Here is a 16,076-nt window from a genome sequence, read left to right as displayed (position 1 = left end):
TTGGAATGGACGTGTTGGATGGGACGTGTTGGATGGGACGAGTTGGAATGGACGAGTTGGAAGGGACGAGTTGGAAGGGACGTGTTGGATGGGACGTGTTGGATGGGACGTGTTGGAAGGGACGAGTTGGAATGGACGATTTGGAAGGGACGAGTTGGATGGGACGTGTTGGATGGGACGTGTTGGAAGGGACGAGTTGGAATGGACGAGTTGGAAGGGACGAGTTGGATGGGACGTGTTGGATGGGACGTGTTGGAATGGACGAGTTGGAATGGACGAGTTGGAAGGGACGAGTTGGAATGGACGAGTTGGAATGGACGAGTTGGAAGGGACGAGTTGGAATGGACGAGTTGGATGGGACGAGTTGGAAGGGACGAGTTGGATGGGACGTGTTGGAAGGGACGAGTTGGATGGGACGTGTTGGAAGGGACGTGTTGGATGGGACGTGTTGTATGGGACGTGTTGGAAGGGACGTGTTGGAAGGGACGTGTTGGATGGGACGAGTTGGAAGGGACGAGTTGGATGGGACGTGTTGGAAGGGACGTGTTGGATGGGACGTGTTGTATGGGACGTGTTGGAAGGGACGTGTTGGGAGGGACGTGTTGGATGGGACGTGTTGGAAGGGACGTGTTGGATGGGACGTGTTGGAAGGGACGTGTTGGAAGGGACGTGTTGGATGGGACGTGTTGGAAGGGACGTGTTGGATGGGACGTGTTGGAAGGGACGTGTTGGATGGGACGTGTTGGAAGGGACGTGTTGGATGGGACGTGTTAGAAGGGACGTGTTGGATGGGACGTGTTGGAAGGGACGTGTTCGATGGGACGAGTTGGAATGGACGAGTTGGATGGGACGAGTTGGAATGGACGAGTTGGAAAGGACGAGTTGAAATGGACGTGTTGGATGGGACGTGTTGGATGGGACGAGTTGGAATGGACGAGTTGGAAGGGACGAGTTGGAAGGGACGTGTTGGATGGGACGTGTTGGATGGGACGTGTTGGAAGGGACGAGTTGGAATGGACGATTTGGAAGGGACGAGTTGGATGGGACGTGTTGGATGGGACGTGTTAGAAGGGACGTGTTGGATGGGACGTGTTGGAAGGGACGTGTTCGATGGGACGAGTTGGAATGGACGAGTTGGATGGGACGAGTTGGAATGGACGAGTTGGAAAGGACGAGTTGGAATGGACGTGTTGGATGGGACGTGTTGGATGGGACGAGTTGGAATGGACGAGTTGGAAGGGACGAGTTGGAAGGGACGTGTTGGATGGGACGTGTTGGATGGGACGTGTTGGAAGGGACGAGTTGGAATGGACGATTTGGAAGGGACGAGTTGGATGGGACGTGTTGGATGGGACGTGTTGGAAGGGACGAGTTGGAATGGACGAGTTGGAATGGACGATTTGGAAGGGACGAGTTGGAATGGACGAGTTGGAATGGACGAGTTGGAAGGGACGAGTTGGAATGGACGAGTTGGATGGGACGAGTTGGAAGGGACGAGTTGGATGGGACGTGTTGGAAGGGACGTGTTGGATGGGACGTGTTGGAAGGGACGTGTTGGATGGGACGTGTAGGAAGGGACGAGTTGGAAGGGACGTGTTGGATGGGACGTGTTGGATGGGACGTGTTGGAAGGGACGTGTTGGAAGGGACGTGTTGGAATGGACGAGTTGGATGGGACGTGTTGGAAGGGACGAGTTGGAAGGGACGTGTTGGATGGGACGTGTTGGATGGGACGTGTTGGATGGGACGTGTTGGATGGGACGTGTTGGATGGGACGTGTTGGAAGGGACGTGTTGGATGGGACGTGTTGGAAGGGACGTGTTGGATGGGACGTGTTAGAAGGGACGTGTTGGATGGGACGTGTTGGAAGGGACGTGTTCGATGGGACGAGTTGGAATGGACGAGTTGGATGGGACGAGTTGGAATGGACGAGTTGGAAAGGACGAGTTGGAATGGACGTGTTGGATGGGACGTGTTGGATGGGACGAGTTGGAATGGACGAGTTGGAAGGGACGAGTTGGAAGGGACGTGTTGGAAGGGACGTGTTGGATGGGACGTGTTGGAAGGGACGTGTTGGATGGGACGTGTTGGAAGGGACGTGTTGGAAGGGACGTGTTGGATGGGACGTGTTGGAAGGGACGAGTTGGATGGGACGTGTTGGAAGGGACGTGTTGGAAGGGACATGTTGGAAGGGACGTGTTGGATGGGACGAGTTGGAAGGGACGTGTTGGATGGGACGTGTTGGATGGGACGAGGTGGAAGGGACGTGTTGGAAGGGACGAGTTGGATGGGACGAGTTTGAAGGTACATGTTGGATGGGACGAGTTGGAAGGGACGTGTTGGAAGGATCGTGTTGGATGGGACGTGTTGGATGGGACGTGTTGGATGGGACGAGTTGGAATGGACGAGTTGGAAGGGACGTGTTGGATGGGACGTGTTGGAAGGGACGTGTTGGATGGGACGTGTTGGAAAGGACGTGTTGGAAGGGACGTGTTGGAAGGGACGTGTTGGAAGGGACGTGTTGGATGGGACGTGTTGGAAGGGACGTGTTGGATGGGACGTGTTGGATGGGACGTGTTGGAAGGGACGTGTTGGATGGGACGTGTTGGAAGGGACGTGTTGGAAGGGACGTGTTGGAAGGGACGTGTTGGATGGGACGTGTTGGAAGGGACGTGTTGGAAGGGACGTGTTGGATGGGACACGTTGGAAGGGACGCGTTGGAAGGGACGTGTTGGAAGGGACGTGTTGGATGGGACGTGTTGGATGGGACACGTTGGATGGGACACGTTGGAAGGGACACGTTGGAAGGGACGTGTTGGAAGGGACGTGTTGGAAGGGACGTGTTGGAAGGGACGTGTTGGAAGGGACGTGTTGGATGGGACGTGTTGGAAGGGACGAGTTGGAAGGGACGTGTTGGATGGGACGAGTTGGAAGGGACGTGTTGGAAGGGACGTGTTGGAAGGGACGTGTTGGAAGGGACGTGTTGGATGGGACGTGTTGGAAGGGACGAGTTGGAAGGGACGTGTTGGAAGAGACGTGTTGGAAGGGACGTGTTGGATGGGACGAGTTGGAAGGGACGTGTTGGATGGGACGTGTTGGATGGGACGTGTTGGAAGGGACGAGTTGGAATGGACGATTTGGAAGGGACGAGTTGGATGTGACGTGTTGGATGGGACGTGTTAGAAGGGACGTGTTGGATGGGACGTGTTGGAAGGGACGTGTTCGATGGGACGAGTTGGAATGGACGAGTTGGATGGGACGAGTTGGAATGGACGAACTGGAAAGGACGAGTTGGAATGGACGTGTTGGATGGGACGTGTTGGATGGGACGTGTTGGATGGGACGAGTTGGAATGGACGAGTTGGAAGGGACGAGTTGGAAGGGACGTGTTGGATTGGACGTGTTGGATGGGACGTGTTGGAAGGGACGAGTTGGAATGGACGATTTGGAAGGGACGAGTTGGATGGGACGTGTTGGATGGGACGTGTTGGAATGGACGAGTTGGAATGGACGAGTTGGAAGGGACGAGTTAGAATGGACGAGTTGGAATGGACGAGTTGGAAGGGACGAGTTGGAATGGACGAGTTGGATGGGACGAGTTGGAAGGGACGAGTTGGATGGGACGTGTTGGAAGGGACGAGTTGGATGGGACGTGTTGGAAGGGACGTGTTGGATGGGACGTGTTGTATGGGACGTGTTGGAAGGGACGTGTTGGAAGGGACGTGTTGGAAGGGACGTGTTGGATGGGACGAGTTGGAAGGGACGAGTTGGATGGGACGTGTTGGAAGGGACGTGTTGGATGGGACGTGTTGTATGGGACGTGTTGGAAGGGACGTGTTGGGAGGGACGTGTTGGATGGGACGTGTTGGAAGGGACGTGTTGGATGGGACGTGTTGGAAGGGACGTGTTGGAAGGGACGTGTTGGATGGGACGTGTTGGAAGGGACGTGTTGGATGGGACGTGTTGGAAGGGACGTGTTGGATGGGACGTGTTAGAAGGGACGTGTTGGATGGGACGTGTTGGAAGGGACGTGTTCGATGGGACGAGTTGGAATGGACGAGTTGGAATGGACGATTTGGAATGGACGAGTTGGAAAGGACGAGTTGAAATGGACGTGTTGGATGGGACGTGTTGGATGGGACGAGTTGGAATGGACGAGTTGGAAGGGACGAGTTGGAAGGGAGGATTTGGATGGGACGTGTTGGATGGGACGTGTTGGAAGGGACGAGTTGGAATGGACGATTTGGAAGGGACGAGTTGGATGGGACGTGTTGGATGGGACGTGTTAGAAGGGACGTGTTGGATGGGACGTGTTGGAAGGGACGTGTTCGATGGGACGAGTTGGAATGGACGAGTTGGATGGGACGAGTTGGAATGGACGAGTTGGAAAGGACGAGTTGGAATGGACGTGTTGGATGGGACGTGTTGGATGGGACGAGTTGGAATGGACGAGTTGGAAGGGACGAGTTGGAAGGGACGTGTTGGATGGGACGTGTTGGATGGGACGTGTTGGAAGGGACGAGTTGGAATGGACGATTTGGAAGGGACGAGTTGGATGGGACGTGTTGGATGGGACGTGTTGGAAGGGACGAGTTGGAATGGACGAGTTGGAATGGACGAGTTGGAAGGGACGAGTTGGAATGGACGAGTTGGAATGGACGAGTTGGAAGGGACGAGTTGGAATGGACGAGTTGGATGGGACGAGTTGGAAGGGACGAGTTGGATGGGACGTGTTGGAAGGGACGAGTTGGATGGGACGTGTTGGAAGGGACGTGTTGGATGGGACGTGTTGGAAGGGACGAGTTGGAAGGGACGTGTTGGATGGGACGTGTTGGATGGGACGTGTTGGAAGGGACGTGTTGGAAGGGACGTGTTGGATGGGACGTGTTGGAATGGACGAGTTGGATGGGACGTGTTGGAAGGGACGAGTTGGAAGGGACGTGTTGGATGGGACGTGTTGGATGGGACGTGTTGGATGGGACGTGTTGGATGGGACGTGTTGGAAGGGACGTGTTGGATGGGACGTGTTGGAAGGGACGTGTTGGATGGGACGTGTTAGAAGGGACGTGTTGGATGGGACGTGTTGGAAGGGACGTGTTCGATGGGACGAGTTGGAATGGACGAGTTGGATGGGACGAGTTGGAATGGACGAGTTGGAAAGGACGAGTTGGAATGGACGTGTTGGATGGGACGTGTTGGATGGGACGAGTTGGAATGGACGAGTTGGAAGGGACGAGTTGGAAGGGACGTGTTGGATGGGACGTGTTGGAAGGGACGTGTTGGAAGGGACGAGTTGGATGGGACGTGTTAGAAGGGACGTGTTGGATGGGACGTGTTGGAAGGGACGTGTTCGATGGGACGAGTTGGAATGGACGAGTTGGATGGGACGAGTTGGAATGGACGAGTTGGAAAGGACGAGTTGGAATGGACGTGTTGGATGGGACGTGTTGGATGGGACGAGTTGGAATGGACGAGTTGGAAGGGACGAGTTGGAAGGGACGTGTTGGATGGGACGTGTTGGATGGGACGTGTTGGAAGGGACGTGTTGGATGGGACGTGTTGGATGGGACGTGTTAGAAGGGACGTGTTGGATGGGACGTGTTGGAAGGGACGTGTTCGATGGGACGAGTTGGAATGGACGAGTTGGATGGGACGAGTTGGAATGGACGAGTTGGAAAGGACGAGTTGGAATGGACGTGTTGGATGGGACGTGTTGGATGGGACGAGTTGGAATGGACGAGTTGGAAGGGACGAGTTGGAAGGGACGTGTTGGATGGGACGTGTTGGATGGGACGTGTTGGATGGGACGTGTTGGAAGGGACGAGTTGGAATGGACGATTTGGAAGGGACGTGTTTGATGGGACGTGTTGGATGGGACGTGTTGGATGGGACGTGTTGGAAGGGACGAGTTGGAATGGACGATTTGGAAGGGACGAGTTGGATGGGACGTGTTGGATGGGACGTGTTGGAAGGGACGAGTTGGAATGGACGAGTTGGAATGGACGAGTTGGAAGGGACGAGTTGGAATGGACGAGTTGGAATGGACGAGTTGGAAGGGACGAGTTGGAATGGACGAGTTGGATGGGACGAGTTGGAAGGGACGAGTTGGATGGGACGTGTTGGAAGGGACGTGTTGGATGGGACGTGTTGGAAGGGACGTGTTGGATGGGACGTGTTGGAAGGGACGAGTTGGAAGGGACGTGTTGGATGGGACGTGTTGGAAGGGACGTGTTGGAAGAGACGTGTTGGATGGGACGTGTTGGAATGGACGAGTTGGATGGGACGTGTTGGAAGGGACGAGTTGGAAGGGACGTGTTGGATGGGACGTGTTGGATGGGACGTGTTGGATGGGACGTGTTGGATGGGACGTGTTGGATGGGACGTGTTGGAAGGGACGTGTTGGATGGGACGTGTTGGAAGGGACGTGTTGGATGGGACGTGTTAGAAGGGACGTGTTGGATGGGACGTGTTGGAAGGGACGTGTTCGATGGGACGAGTTGGAATGGACGAGTTGGATGGGACGAGTTGGAATGGACGAGTTGGAAAGGACGAGTTGGAATGGACGTGTTGGATGGGACGTGTTGGATGGGACGAGTTGGAATGGACGAGTTGGAAGGGACGAGTTGGAAGGGACGTGTTGGATGGGACGTGTTGGATGGGACGTGTTGGAAGGGACGAGTTGGAATGGACGAGTTGGAAGGGACGAGTTGGATGGGACGTGTTGAATGGGACGTGTTGGAAGGGACGAGTTGGAATGGACGAGTTGGAATGGACGAGTTGGAAGGGACGAGTTGGAATGGACGAGTTGGAATGGACGAGTTGGAATGGACGAGTTGGAAGGGACGAGTTGGAATGGACGAGTTGGATGGGACGAGTTGGAAGGGACGAGTTGGATAGGACGTGTTGGAATGGACGAGTTGGAAGGGACGAGTTGGAATGGACGAGTTGGAATGGACGAGTTGGAATGGACGAGTTGGAAGGGACGAGTTGGAATGGACGAGTTGGAATGGACGAGTTGGAATGGACGAGTTGGAAGGGACGAGTTGGAATGGACGAGTTGGAATGGACGAGTTGGAAGGGACGAGTTGGATGGGACTTGTTGGATGGGACGTGTTGGAAGGGACGAGTTGGAAGGGACGTGTTGGATGGGACGTGTTGGATGGGACGTGTTGGATGGGACGAGTTGGAAGGGACGTGTTGGATGGGACGTGTTGGATGGGACGTGTTGGATGGGACGAGTTGGAAGGGACGTGTTGGATGGGACGTGTTGGATGGGACGTGTTGGATGGGACGTGTTGGATGGGACGTGTTGGAAGGGACGAGTTGGATGGGACGTGTTGGAAGGGACGTGTTGGAAGGGACGTTTTTGAAAGGACGTGTTGGAAGGGACGTGTTGGATGGGACGTGTTGGATGGGACGAGTTGGAAGGGACGAGTTGGAAGGGACGAGTTGGATGGGACGAGTTGGAATGGACGAGTTGGATGGGACGAGTTGGAATGGACGAGTTGGAAAGGACGAGTTGGAATGGACGTGTTGGATGGGACGTGTTGGATGGGACGTGTTGGATGGGACGAGTTGGAATGGACGAGTTGGAAGGGACGAGTTGGAAGGGACGTGTTGGATGGGACGTGTTGGATGGGACGTGTTGGATGGGACGTGTTGGATGGGACGAGTTGGAATGGACGATTTGGAAGGGACGAGTTGGATGGGACGTGTTGGATGGGACGTGTTGGAAGGGACGAGTTGGAATGGACGAGTTGGAATGGACGAGTTGGAAGGGACGAGTTGGAATGGACGAGTTGGAATGGACGAGTTGGAAGGGACGAGTTGGAATGGACGAGTTGGATGGGACGAGTTGGAAGGGACGAGTTGGATGGGACGTGTTGGAAGGGACGAGTTGGATGGGACGTGTTGGAAGGGACGTGTTGGATGGGACGTGTTGGAAGGGACGAGTTGGAAGGGACGAGTTGGAATGGACGAGTTGGAATGGACGAGTTGGAATGGACGAGTTGGAAGGGACGAGTTGGAATGGACGAGTTGGATGGGACGAGTTGGAAGGGACGAGTTGGATAGGACGTGTTGGAAGGGACGAGTTGGAAGGGACGAGTTGGATGGGACGTGTTGGATGGGACGTGTTGGAAGGGACGAGTTGGAAGGGACGTGTTGGATGGGACGTGTTGGATGGGACGAGTTGGAAGGGACGTGTTGGATGGGACGTGTTGGATGGGACGTGTTGGATGGGACGAGTTGGAAGGGACGTGTTGGATGGGACGTGTTGGATGGGACGTGTTGGATGGGACGTGTTGGATGGGACGTGTTGGAAGGGACGAGTTGGATGGGACGTGTTGGAAGGGACGTGTTGGAAGGGACGTTTTTGAAAGGACGTGTTGGAAGGGACGTGTTGGATGGGACGTGTTGGATGGGACGAGTTGGAAGGGACGAGTTGGAAGGGACGAGTTGGATGGGACGAGTTGGAATGTACGAGTTGGAAAGGACGAGTTGGAATGGACGTGTTGGATGGGACGTGTTGGATGGGACGTGTTGGATGGGACGAGTTGGAATGGACGAGTTGGAAGGGACGAGTTGGAAGGGACGTGTTGGATGGGACGTGTTGGATGGGACGTGTTGGAAGGGACGAGTTGGAATGGACGATTTGGAAGGGACGAGTTGGTTGGGACGTGTTGGATGGGACGTGTTAGAAGGGACGTGTTGGATGGGACGTGTTGGATGGGACGTGTTGGAAGGGACGTGTTCGATGGGACGAGTTGGAATGGACGAGTTGGATGGGACGAGTTGGAATGGACGAGTTGGAAAGGATGAGTTGGAATGGACGTGTTGGATGGGACGTGTTGGATGGGACGTGTTGGATGGGACGAGTTGGAATGGACGAGTTGGAAGGGACGAGTTGGAAGGGACGTGTTGGATGGGACGTGTTGGATGGGACGTGTTGGAAGGGACGAGTTGGATGGGACGTGTTGGATGGGACGTGTTGGAAGGGATGAGTTGGAATGGACGAGTTGGAATGGACGAGTTGGAAGGGACGAGTTGGAATGGACGAGTTGGAATGGACGAGTTGGAAGGGACGAGTTGGAATGGACGAGTTGGATGGGACGAGTTGGAAGGGACGAGTTGGATGGGACGTGTTGGAAGGGACGAGTTGGATGGGACGTGTTGGAAGGGACGTGTTGGATGGGACGTGTTGGAAGGGACGAGTTGGAAGGGACGTGTTGGATGGGACGTGTTGGATGGGACGTGTTGGAAGGGACGTGTTGGATGGGACGTGTTGGAATGGACGAGTTGGATGGGACGTGTTGGAAGGGACGAGTTGGAAGGGACGTGTTGGATGGGACGTGTTGGATGGGACGTGTTGGATGGGACGTGTTGGATGGGACGTGTTCGATGGGACGTGTTGGAAGGGACGTGTTGGATGGGACGTGTTGGAAGGGACGTGTTGGATGGGACGTGTTAGAAGGGACGTGTTGGATGGGACGTGTTGGAAGGGACGTGTTCGATGGGACGAGTTGGAATGGACGAGTTGGATGGGACGAGTTGGAATGGACGAGTTGGAAAGGACGAGTTGGAATGGACGTGTTGGATGGGACGTGTTGGATGGGACGTGTTGGATGGGACGTGTTGGATGGGACGAGTTGGAATGGACGAGTTGGAAGGGACGAGTTGGAAGGGACGTGTTGGATGGGACGTGTTGGATGGGACGTGTTGGAAGGGACGAGTTGGAATGGACGAGTTGGAAGGGACGAGTTGGATGGGACGTGTTGGATGGGACGTGTTGGATGGGACGTGTTGGAATGGACGAGTTGGAATGGACGAGTTGGAATGGACGAGTTGGAAGGGACGAGTTGGAATGGACGAGTTGGAAGGGACGAGTTGGATGGGACGTGTTGGAAGGGACGAGTTGGAAGGGACGAGTTGGATGGGACGTGTTGGATGGGACGTGTTGGAAGGGACGAGTTGGAAGGGACGTGTTGGAAGGGACGTGTTGGATGGGACGTGTTGGATGGGACGAGTTGGAAGGGACGTGTTGGAAGGGACGTGTTGGATGGGACGTGTTGGAAGGGACGTGTTGGATGGGACGTGTTGGATGGGACGTGTTGGATGGGACGTGTTGGAAGGGACGTGTTGGATGGGACGTGTTTGATGGGACGGGTTGGATGGGACGTGTTGGATGGGACGAGTTGGAAGGGACGTGTTGGATGGGACGTGTTGGATGGGACGTGTTGGATGGGACGTGTTGGATGGGACGTGTTGGATGGGACGAGTTGGAAGGGACGTGTTGGAAGGGACGTGTTGGATGGGACGTGTTGGAAGGGACGTGTTGGATGGGACGTGTTGGATGGGACGAGTTGGATGGGACGAGTTGGATGGGACGAGTTGGATGGGACGTGTTGGAAGGGACGTGTTGGATGGGACGTGTTGGAAGGGACGTGTTGGATGGGACGAGGTGGATGGGACGAGGTGGATGGGACGTGTTGGAAGGGACGAGTTGGATGGGACGAGTTGGATGGGACGTGTTGGAAGGGACGAGGTGGATGGGACGTGTTGGAAGGGACGAGGTGGATGGGACGTGTTGGATGGGACGTGTTGGATGGGACGTGTTGGATGGGACGTGTTGGATGGGACGTGTTGGAAGGGACGTGTTGGATGGGACGTGTTGGATGGGACGTGTTGGATGGGACGTGTTGGATGGGACGTGTTGGATGGGACGAGTTGGAAGGGACGTGTTGGAAGGGACGTGTTGGATGGGACGTGTTGGATGGGACGAGTTGGAAGGGACGTGTTGGAAGGGACGTGTTGGATGGGACGTGTTGGATGGGACGTGTTGGAAGGGACGTGTTGGATGGGACGTGTTGGATGGGACGAGTTGGAAGGGACGTGTTGGATGGGACGTGTTGGATGGGACGTGTTGGATGGGACGAGTTGGAAGGGACGTGTTGGATGGGACGTGTTGGATGGGACGAGTTGGAAGGGACGTGTTGGAAGGGACGTGTTGGATGGGACGTGTTGGATGGGACGAGTTGGAAGGGACGTGTTGGAAGGGACGTGTTGGATGGGACGACCGGTCCCGTCTCACCTGCAGACCGGTCCCGTCTCACCTGCAGACCGGTCCTGTCTCATCGCATCGGGGAAGACCCCAAATAATCTGAGCCTCCTCAGAAGATGAAGAAACTTCTAACAGCAGGACAAGGTGGTGCATCTGGAGCTCTGATCCTATTGGTCAACCTCACAGCAAGAAGGTTGCTGATTGGAGCCTTGGCTGAGTGGGCTGGGTCTTTCTATGTGGAGTTTGCATTTTCTCCCCATGTACTCTGGCTTCCTCCCACCGTTCAAAGACATAGTGTTGGGTTAATTTCTGTGGCAAATTGGGCACTTGTCGCGTGTAGCTTCAGATAAAACCGTGGAGATGAAAGGCAGAGACACAAAGAGGTGAAAATGGCTGGTCAGAACTACCTTTCTAAATCTGCAAGAGATTCGTGCAAGACTACAAGACCCTCAAAGAGTTCCGTCCACAGCCCCGAAAACCCAACCCTGACACTCTCTTCTTGCCATCAGAAACACGTCACTGTACATATCAAGCTGTGGAATGACGATACACTTTATCTTTTGCATATTAGCGGCACACAACACGTCTGTGGCACAAGATATCTGATATGAAAAAGTGAACAATCCAGGAACTAGATCAACCAAAAGTCCCACTGGAGAAACTTCAGACTTCATCTGTCATGTTGATCCTGCCAACATGAAATCCAGCAGAGATCCCAGAGTCCATAGAGACACTGGAGGTTCAGGAAAACCTGACTGATCCGGGAAACCTTCAGAGTCTGAGACTTGCTCAGTTCTACAGACTACTTAGGCACAAATCTGCATCACACAGAGCTGAAAACACAACTATCTGGGCAGTGGCAGTGGTGAGGTCTTACCTGCCGGTTTACACCTGGTCAGGTTGATGGGAGTCCCGAAAGGAGGAGTCCTCGTGAGGCCAACCTGCAGGGAACACATGAAGGCACTGTGAGAATGAGTTCAGCAATGAGAGGAAAATTGTGTTGGACTTATTTTATGCAAATATGAATAATGGATCCAGTTGTTCTGCCCTGCCTCCTTTAGGAAGATCTGACCATAATCTGGTTCTTCTCACCTCCACCTACAAGCCCATCGTTCAGCAGCAACCAGTCATCACAAAGACTATCAAAATCTGGTCTGCTGAAGCTGAAGATGCTCTTAGAGGAGGCTTTGAGGCTACAGACTGGAACGTCCTCTGTGAACCTCATGGAGACGACATCAACGCCATGACTGAGTGTGTGACAGATTACATAAACTTCTGTGTGGACAGCATCGTCCCAACAAGAACAGTGAGGTGCTTCCCCAATAACAAACCCTGGATCACCAGTGACCTGAAAAAGCTGCTGAACATCAAAAAGAAAGCCTTCCGGGATGGAGACAGGGAGTTATTGAGGACAACACAAAAACAACTTAAAACACAAACTAAGAAGTGCAAGGAGGACTACAGGAAGATGGCTGCTCCAGAGAGCACACTCTCATCTGGACCATTCAGGCAGCACTCTGAGGGTCATGTTCTTTCATTTCTCAGTGCTTTTAATACCATTCAGCCTGCTTTGTTATGTGAGAAGCTCCATAAATTCCAGGTGGATACCTCCACAACCACCTGGATCTATGACTACCTCACAAACAGACCCCAGTTTGTGAGACTGAAAGGTTGTGTGTCTGAGATGGAGGTCAGCAGCACTGGTGCACCACAAGGAACTGTACTCTGGCCATTCCTCTTCACTCTGTACACCTCAGACTTCCAGTACAACTCTGAGTCCTGTCATCTGCAGAAATACTCTGATGACTCTGCAGTTGTGGGGTGTATCAGGGATGGACAAGAAGCAGAGTACAGAGAACTGGTCAGTCAGTTTGTTAAATGGTGCGGTGACAATCATCTCATATTAAATAGCAGCAAAACAAAAGAGATGATTGTTGACTTCAGGAGGAAGAAGAATAAACAAAGCACTGTTTCCATCCTGGGAGAGGAGGTGGAGGTGGTGGAGGAATACAAGTATCTTGGAGTTCAGCTGGACAACAAACTGGACTGGAAATGCAACACTGACTACATCTACAAGAAAGGTCAGAGCAGACTGGACTTCTTAAGGAAGCTGAGATGGTATAACGTCTGCACCAAGATGTTGCATATCTTCTATAAGTCTGTTGTGGAGAGTGCAGTCAGCTTTGCAGCATCTGCTGGGGTAGTAGCATCAGAACCAGAGACTTGAAGAGAATCAACAAACTGATCCAGAAAGCTGCTTCTGTGCTTGGAGTAACTCTGGAGCCGCTGGAGCTGATTGTCCAAAGAAGAATGCTGCACAAGCTGATGAAGATGATGGAGGATTCTTCACACCCTCTCCACAACACAGTGATGAAACAACAAAGTGTGTTCAGTGAGAGGCTTCTTCAGGTCCGATGTAAGACTGAAAGATACAGAAGATCATTCCTACCATTATGGCTGAAGTGAGTTGGCTTGTCTAAACAGACGAGTTCTGAGTCTGGATTTGAAGTCTGAGTGAATCGGTGTTGCGGAGGTCAGGGGTAAGAGAGTTCCAGAGCTGGGGAGCAGAGCGGCTGAATGCCCTGCTCCCCATAGTGACGAGTCGGGCAGGAGGGACAGAGAGCTGGAGAGAGGAGGAAGAGCGGAGGGCAGGTGAGCTAATTTGAGTAAGTTCAGTCAGGTATGCACTGCAAAAAATCCAACTTGTATTAGTTGGACTGAAACAGTCATTTAAGTAGGTAATCCCAACAAAACAAGCAAGTTGTTTGCCCCAAAACAATTAGGTGAGTCGTTAAAAATGATAACTTTAAGTTGGAGTTCAATACAAGGGACAGCAGTTTAATTTCTTTGTTGTAAAATGCGGGAAAACCAACTTTTTGAGTTTGCAATTTTCACTTGAAGTCTGACTTGGCTGTGCTGCCTCGAGCTAGACTCCACGCAGGTAAGTTTTTATTTAAATTAGGTTTAAATGGGATGGGAATTGTTGACAAGTGTTGTGTGGTATGTTGTAGATTTATGGAGGAGGCAACCTTCACATTTTCAACATTTAAACACAAACAGCTTTTCACTCAGCAGAACTACTGCATGACTTAGTAGCTAGCTTATCTGGGCTGAATCCGTTCAAACAGGACAAGACGTGTTAGCTTCTACTGGTTAGTACCGTTCAAACAGGACAAGACGTGTTAGCTTCTCCTGGTTAGTACCGTTCAAACAGGACAAGACGTGTTAGCTTCTACTGGTTAGTACCGTTCAAACAGGACAAGACGTGTTAGCTTCTACTGGTTAGTACCGTTCAAACAGGACAAGACGTGTTAGCTTCTACTGGTTAGTACCGTTCAAACAGGACAAGACGTGTTAGCTTCTGCTGGTTAGTACCGTTCAAACAGGACAAGACGTGTTAGCTTCTGCTGGTTAGTACCGTTCAAACAGGACAAGACGTGTTAGCTTCTACTGGTTAGTACCGTTCAAACAGGACAAGACATGTTAGCTTCTACTGGTTAGTACCGTTCAAACAGGACAAGACGTGTTAGCTTCTGCTGGTTAGTACCGTTCAAACAGGACAAGACATGTTAGCTTCTGCTGGTTAGTACCGTTCAAACAGGACAAGACGTGTTACCTTCTACTGGTTAGTACCATTCAAACAGGACAAGACATGTTAGCTTCTACTGGTTAGTACCGTTCAAACAGGACAAGATGTGTTAGCTTCTGCTGGTTAGTACCGTTCAAACAGGACAAGACATGTTAGCTTCTGCTGGTTAGTACCGTTCAAACAGGACAAGACATGTTAGCTTCTACTGGTTAGTACCGTTCAAACAGGACAAGACGTGTTAGCTTCTACTGGTTAGTACCGTTCAAACAGGACAAGACATGTTAGCTTCTGCTGGTTAGTACCGTTCAAACAGGACAAGACATGTTAGCTTCTACTGGTTAGTACCGTTCAAACAGGACAAGACGTGTTAGCTTCTGCTGGTTAGTACCGTTCAAACAGGACAAGACATCTTAGCTTCTGCTGGTTAGTACCGTTCAAACAGGACAAGACATGTTAGCTTCTACTGGTTAGTACCGTTCAAACAGGACAAGATGTGTTAGCTTCTGCTGGTTAGTACCGTTCAAACAGGACAAGACATGTTAGCTTCTGCTGGTTAGTACCGTTCAAACAGGACAAGACATGTTAGCTTCTACTGGTTAGTACCGTTCAAACAGGACAAGACGTGTTAGCTTCTACTGGTTAGTACCGTTCAAACAGGACAAGACGTGTTAGCTTCTACTGGTTAGTACCGTTCAAACAGGACAAGACATTTTAGCTTCTACTGGTTAGTACCGTTCAAACAGGACAAGACATGTTAGCTTCTGCTGGTTAGTACCGTTCAAACAGGACAAGACGTGTTAGCTTCTGCTGGTTAGTACCGTTCAAACAGGACAAGACATTTTAGCTTCTGCTGGTTAGTACCGTTCAAACAGGACAAGACGTGTTAGCTTCTACTGGTTAGTACCGTTCAAACAGGACAAGACGTGTTAGCTTCTACTGGTTAGTACCGTTCAAACAGGACAAGACATTTTAGCTTCTACTGGTTAGTACCGTTCAAACAGGACAAGACATGTTAGCTTCTGCTGGTTAGTACCGTTCAAACAGGACAAGACGTGTTTGCTTCTACTGGTTAGTACCGTTCAAACAGGACAAGACATTTTAGCTTCTGCTGGTTAGTACCGTTCAAACAGGACAAGACATGTTAGCTTCTACTGGTTAGTACCGTTCAAACAGGACAAGACGTGTTAGCTTCTACTGGTTAGTACCGTTCAAACAGGACAAGACATTTTAGCTTCTGCTGGTTAGTACCGTTCAAACAGGACAAGACGTGTTAGCTTCTACTGGTTAGTACCGTTCAAACAGGACAAGACGTGTTAGCTTCTACTGGTTAGTACCGTTCAAACAGGACAAGATGTGTTAGCTTCTGCTGGTTAGTACCGTTCAAACAGGACAAGACATGTTAGCTTCTGCTGGTTAGTACCGTTCAAAC

The 16,076-nt window shown here is 52.2% G+C and overlaps 1 protein-coding gene across 7 annotated transcripts in view; it reads right to left on the bottom strand.

Moving 5' to 3' along the window:
• The window catches only part of hivep2a (HIVEP zinc finger 2a), a 370,802-nt gene that overhangs the window by 174,751 nt on the left and 179,975 nt on the right, over window positions 1-16,076 (bottom strand). For all 7 annotated transcript variants that reach the window (XR_013771634.1, XR_013771635.1, XM_079255546.1 and 4 more), the window contains one exon: window positions 11,936-11,999. The gene's annotated coding sequence lies outside the window, so the exon portion shown is untranslated. The remainder of the gene's footprint in view (window positions 1-11,935; window positions 12,000-16,076) is intronic.

Source organism: Telmatherina bonti (genome assembly GCF_933228915.1).
Source record: "Telmatherina bonti genome assembly, chromosome: 16".
NCBI lineage: Eukaryota > Metazoa > Chordata > Actinopteri > Atheriniformes > Telmatherinidae > Telmatherina > Telmatherina bonti.
This window is presented reverse-complemented; position numbering and strand designations above follow the sequence as displayed.